We start from the raw sequence: 7,447 nt of genomic DNA on the forward strand, positions 1-7,447 counted from the left end.
GTAGGCGCTACTTAAGTATGTTTGCAATGCCCCTTCGGCCCTAGCTTCATCCACTTTTTAGTCTTTACTTTATCTCCAATCCCAGTTCCCTTCTTCAGTCTTGATGTCCAACCTCTCTAACTGTTACTCCTTGGTGACCGTAAGGTTTTCCCCAGTTTCCACGTACAGATTCTTGTACTTCATCTCCTTTTTCTCTCTCACTCTATTTGCTATCCAACCAATCTAACGCCCTCTTTTCCCAGTCCCGAACTCTGGATGGATGAGGGTGCTCCAGCGCTTGTCTTGACAGCTTAAATTTCATAAATCAGTCATAATTAGATAGTACGTGAAGTCTCTGCCTTATCTTACCCAGCGGAAATGACGAGGATTAGTTCAGGGTGATAACTCTATCCCATCATAGTTTCCCCTGAAAGCTTTGAGGAAATTCTAGGCTTCCCTGTTGATCTGTCAATAATCGTAACTTTCGAGCGAACAGAACCTGTCTGTGTCACATCCAAGTTTCAGTTAACCTCTCCTCCGAACATAAGGACAGACAGAAGTCCAACAGAGTGGAAAAGATAATGGAATAACCGAATAACTGTGTTGAATAACTGAATAACTAGTTGTGTTCGGTTTTGGTGTGAATGACCGTTTTCTATGAATACGTAAACATCTCGAACCCAAACAGTGCTCGCGGAAATGACTCGGCCAATCGGGGATAAAGTAACTCCCTGTCCTATCGTTAACAAGATATCTCAGTGCATACTCGGCGAATTCGGGTTAAATTCTGCATTTCTCTCAAGGAGAAGAAGAGGATGGTGTGATTCACCCTTGGGGTAAGTCAGTCCTTCACAGCAGTCATTTGACCGTAGATATATGTATAGGGTCTGTTAGGAGTACGAGGGATGTAAGTCAGTATCCATAAAGGTTACTTTATTGGCTTACTTTATATATATATATATATATATATATATATATATATATATATATATATATATATATATATATCAATGTGTGTGTGTGTGTGTGTATATATGTATATATATATACATATATATGTATCACGGACGTGAGTGGAGTTATAATTTTTGAAGTAATGGAAGAGGTATACATGCTAGATATTTTTATAACATATTTACCAGTAAAAACGAAAGAATGTTAATTTAAAACCACGGATATACCATTCTGTTTTTTTTAAGGGTTTCGTAATTTTTTTTTTTTTTACGTTTACCTGTACTAACACTAAACTTTGAAATCTGGAACTGGCAGTATATCATTTTTGTGACTTTTATCTAAAATAAATCTTTCTGTTACAGTAAACAATCCTATAATTTGTTGGTTAATTTCCACTTTAGCTCCTTTACGAAATTTGCCTCTTTTTATTTTTTCCTTACTCTACAGATTCACTTCAAATGCCCTATAGAATGTTCACGAGGAATCTTAAGTAGACCACACTTGTTTGTATAATTTTCACCTTGATATAATTTTCATATGCGTATGCGAGCATTTACATATGCATACATATATATATATATATAAAAAATTCGGAATCGAGTCAATATAATGCAAATACCGTACGTGTCGCTTCCGCTGGAACATTCTTACAAATCAATCAACCGAAAAGTGGTCCTATTAGAAATTTTGGTCACTTCCGAGATTCACGACCAATGAATTAAATAGACCAAAAGCTTATGTGGCATTTCTGCAACTAGAATTCAACTGAAAAGCCAAGTACTGAATCTTTGGACCGAACTCAGGGCCTTCAAAAGCAAAAAACATAATTGACGGGAAAAAAGACTTGCGTTGATATTACTTTGATTGATTATACTGTAAGTTATCTGGCGTCACAAGTACGAAATCTCTGACGCCAAAACTTAGGTTAGAATGACATAAAGAACTCAGTGCTGTAGCAATCACAGCATTCAAAACCTTCCAAAACAGGAAAAGTGCATTTTGCTTTGTTAAGAACGAGATTAAAAAAAACTAAATTCAGCAAATATGAAGGACAAGAAAAAAAAATTGCTGAAGAGGATGATGACTCAGCAAAACCTAACACGCAGGCGCCTGAAGTGGAAACCTTCAGATTTAAAGATTACACATCAGCTTCTAAGCCTTCCTACGTCAGCAGCAAGTTGTATGCAGGGTTTGAGGTGGGAACACATTTTAAGGACAAAGAAAATTTATTGACTTTTGTTTTGCGAAGTCTTAACCTGAAGTGACTTAAATATTTGCATACAAAACTTCACTTTTATTTGGATATACCGTCTTTTATTTATAAACTCTTATTCTAGAGTGTAGACCAATCCAATTTTGCTTGAAGTAGAGCAACGTTTATTATTTTTTATAATTTTGTATTATTTTTATTATTTTATTATTTTTCGCATCATTTGAGTATAATGTATCGTTCTTTAAAAAAATGTATTAATAAATAATGTAAGAACCTTTACGAAGTCTGGTTGTTAGTCTGCCCGTGTGCGAGCATAAATTATTTTTACTTCTAAATCATTAAGAAGCACTTATAGAATCTGTCAGTCTTTGTGTAAGAATTCTTTGAGTAAGAACTCTCTTAGTGGAGGAATAAAATAAAAATTACAGAATCTATTCTGTCTGCTGTCGTTTGACTGTCAGTCTGTCTGTTTACGTGTAAAATATTCAGCTAAAATCTCCTTCGAATGTCTGTCAAAATACTCTGCCAGTCTTAATGTAAGAATTGTCTGATATCTAAGATTATATTAATATACAATGTAAAAAAAAAAACGATTACAGACTGTACTCCGTCCGTGTCTGTTTATCTGTGAGCCTGTCTGTTCTCGCGTAAAATATTCACCTCAAATCTCTTCCCAACGTCCGTCAAAATAACCCACCTTTTCTTTGATACAAATCGTGCGTGATTTTTTCCCCTCACATTATTTCCTGACATCCTTATTTAGCGTCTTGGTCGAGATCCGTCTGGTCCAGCTGTCCTGTTGTACCCATTTATCTTGCAGTCAGAGAGAGAGAGAGAGAGAGAGAGAGATGTATCTTATAAATGGTTTCACGGGTGGGGGTTGGCATTACCTCGTTTAGGCCATACTATTTTAATGATCAATGTGATGGTAAACAGTTTGACGTCTCTCTCTCTCTCTCTCTCTCTCTCTCTCTCTCTCTCTCTCTCTCTCTCTCCACCGCACAGCTATGACCCACAACACTTGACTAACAGCTAAATATATGAATCGCTTGTTAATTCTACAGAATGTTATTGGGTTTTTAAGGAAACTCAGATAGAGCTTTCCTTTTGACTGGAACTGAACACGAGCTGAATGAGAGAGGCAAGATGGCTACCAGTTACACCACCTCAGCGTCTGATATATATATACAGTATATATATATATATATATATATATATATATATATATATATATATATATATACACACACATATATATATATATATATATATGTATATATATATATATATATATATATGCATCAGAATATATATTTGTATCTATACATATATATATATATATATATATATATATATATATATATATATATATATATATATATATATTTATATTCTACACATATATATATATATATATATATATATATGTATATATATATATATATATATATATATATATAAATGCATACACAGATATATATTTGTATCTATACATATATATATATATATATATATATATATATATATTATATATATATATATATATATATATATCAATGGGGAGATGGACACAAAGACTTGTTGTTAAAAGGGGTCAATTTATTCCCGACGTTTCGTAATGGCTTCATTACATTTTCGAGCTGTATAAAATAAATAACAAATTACAAAAAGGGTATAAATTTAAATTTAAAAATTAAAGCACAAGTACAAATAAAAAAAAATAGAAGGGACAATTAAAAGGACAACGTAAAAACAAAACAAAATCTCTCTAAAAATTATACAATATAAAAAATATATATATAAAAAGTAAGAAGATATGGACCAACCTATTCAGTGGCAATGTTAAAACTAAACAGAAAACGAAAGACTAAGAGAGGTACAGTGTGCCCGGCAGAGGTTTGGCTTTGTTTTAACAAGGGACGAGTCGTTTAATCATTAATGATTCCAAATGGCCAATTCATGGCTGCTGAGGCTCGCCCTAAAACAGAAAAACCTTATTTTCAATTGAAGTTTTACATATTCTAAGTGATTTCTGATATTCGAAAACTCTGGGTTTGTAATTTTACTGCCTGTCCTATAATACCACGATGAAAGTCTATACTGTGTGTATATATATATATATATATATATATATATATATATATATATATATATATATATATATATATATATATATACACAGTATATATATCCATACATACACAAAGAGAGGACAAAACATCTATAAAAACAACTTACAACCAAGGAAAAGCAACACCCACCTACGTGGAAAACAGCCCACAAAAAATAAGCAAATAAACCTATACACTATATGATCGCACTATTTTTTACCTGCGAGAGAAAAAAAAATACGGAACCATGACTTCTAATGAAGAGGGGCACAACACCTGGTCCTTTGATTGACAGGACAGGTGTGTTGTTGCGAATCAAGGTTATTTTCGTATTGTTATCTGACGCGTCAGGGGAGAATTCAGCAGTAACGTAGGTTTTTGATAAATGATTGGCAACTGTATGCAATATATTGTTAGCAGATAAATCCGATTGCTGAGTGTCGACTTAATGTACATCAGGGACACGAAAGAGAAGGAGATTTTATATGTTTATTTCTCTTTCTGTCGTATCTCGGGTGGAGAGAGAGAGAGAGAGAGAGAGAGAGAGAGAGAGTGGTTGATCAATTTTCTTTCTCAATCAGATTGAGAACCTCGACAGGATAATATCGGAGAGAGAGAGAGAGAGAGAGAGAGAGAGAGAGAGAGAGAGAGAGAGAGAGGTGGTTTGTGGTAAGTGTTCCATCTAAATGAAATTGAGAACCTCGACAGGATGATCCTAGGAGAGAGAGAGAGAGAGAGAGAGAGAGAGAGAGAGAGAGAGAGAGAGAGAGAGCTGATCATTTTCTTTCCAAATGAAATTGAGAACCTCGACGAGATAATCCTCGAGAGAGAGAGAGAGAGAGGGAGGGGGGGCAGAGAGTGGCTGATCAGTTGCTTTCCAAACGAAATTTAGAACCGTGACATAATAATCCTTATCCCATTCTCTCTCTCTTCTCTCTCTCTCTCTCTCTCTCTCTCTCTCTCTCTCTCTCTCTCATTACGAGCGCCCGTACCCACGGAAATAGCAGACGCCCTCTCTCGTGGAAACATCGATTCGTTTTACGGGAACAAACAGAAAAATAAATTAGATATTGCGGAAGCCGTGACGATGAAAAAAATGAGAAAAATGTCCGGTAAAAATGAGTTAAGAAGTCAGGGGATAATAGACTCATCTCAGAACGTTAGCTTAAAACTTTTTTATCAATATCTTGAATCTTGCAGTGTTTCATCTTGCAGTGTTTATATACATACATATATATATATATATATATGTGTATATAGTATATGTGTATTCATATATATATATATATATATATATATATATATATATATATATATATATATATATATATATATATATATATACAGAATATGTATATATACATATACATATATGTATGTATGTATGTATATATATATGTATGTATATATACATATATATATGATATATATACATACATATTTACATATTTGTGTGTGTATTTCTGTGTTTATATATATACATATATACATATATATATATATATATATATATACTGTATATATATTTACATACATTTTCATAAACATCATTCAAAATCTCATAGCCCTCCACAAATACCATTCTCACATACCCTCCAAACAAACAAACGGACGAACAAACGCACAACAAACACGCGTGGGAGGCAGCATAACAAACACGCAGCCTCGCAGACGGACGAAATCCCGCGTCTGGGTAATTTGCTCACCAGTGACGTCATCGCTATGATTGAATGAGGCGTCTCTCAGTAATATAACCATTAAGTATGGCGAGTGATTCTTACGGTCCCGCTCGGAGGGAATTAGATTAGAGAGGACCACCCACTCTCTCTCTCTCTCTCTCTCTCAAGGCTGGGAAAGACATTCGGGCGAATCGTTCATGCCATAAGTAACGAAAGATTTGGAAATGCCAAACGATTTTACGATGGGTTGAAAAATACGGTGCTCATCACAGTTATCTTCTCTCTCTCTCTCTCTCTCTCTCTCTCTTCTCTCTCTCTCTCTCTCTCTCTCTCTCTCTCTCATTTTATTCACCCATCTATCTCAACAAAAGCGAACAAGATGAGCATTATGTAAAATGACGAGATATACGCCATTTTGGAAGGGAAAAAAAATGGAAAACATATCTCATTACCTCTCTCTCTCTCTCTCTCTCTCTCTCTCTCTCTCTCTCTCTCTCTCTCTCTCTCTCGTTCTTTTCATCATTCTCTTTCAACAAAAGCGAACGAATTAAGTATCACGTAAAAATGACAGGACGAGATATACGCCATTTTTTAAGCAGAAAAAAAAATGCAAAATTATCTCTCTTTCTCTCTCCCCCTTTGCCATTCCGTCTAAGGTCACGCCGCAGGAGGACGCGGCCAAGTCGGAGGGACGTCTTCCCCTTCCGAGGATGGCTTATCATCCTTCGTTAACAATGGCCCTCCCTGGCGTTTTTATTCCTCCCCAAGTCAGTCAAACTCCCCGTCGGAGGATTGGTCGATCTTCCAGCCTTCCATAAGGGGATGATTGTTCATCGTTAGGTTAAAGCTTTTATTTGTTCTTTGCTCTTCATTTGTGCTTTGTTCTTCATTTGTGCTTTGTAACTGTTTAGAGATATTATTGTTTTGCTAAGGCCTTTTCTTATTTTTTTTTTGTGAGGGCTTGATGCTTTCAGAGATGTTTATTTTCTTAACTCAAGAAAACATTTTTTTTGTAGTATATAACTGTTTTTTTTTTTCTTGTTTTGAATATTAGATCCATTTCTTTCAACATTTCTGAAATGATCAGTATAAAACCTATTCAATCTTTCCCTGTATATTGTTCACAAAGCATCTGATTATTGCTCATTCGAGTCCAGATGTCCAAGCCAGGCATCTGTTCCCTTTAACACCATACCAAACCTGCGAGTAACTTTCAAGCAAGAGCCTGTGAAGGCATAAAACCGGCTTCATCTAACATACCACCATCTTTTGCATATACCCTTTATGTTTTAAATTTGTTTTTATAGATAAATTTTGGCCTACCCTCTTTGTCCCTTCAAAACCTTTGTCCACGAGAATCTTTTTGTCCCTTTAACCAATCTATTGCATATACCCATTGTTTTAACACACACCACTCTTTGAGCACCTTTAAAGCAAGAGCCTGTGCAGGCATAAAACCACCATAATCTAAACCAACCACCATCTGACGCGTATACCCTTTTAAATAATTT

This window comes from Macrobrachium rosenbergii, chromosome 53 (genome assembly GCF_040412425.1).
Source record: "Macrobrachium rosenbergii isolate ZJJX-2024 chromosome 53, ASM4041242v1, whole genome shotgun sequence".
In the NCBI taxonomy this organism is placed as follows: domain Eukaryota; kingdom Metazoa; phylum Arthropoda; class Malacostraca; order Decapoda; family Palaemonidae; genus Macrobrachium; species Macrobrachium rosenbergii.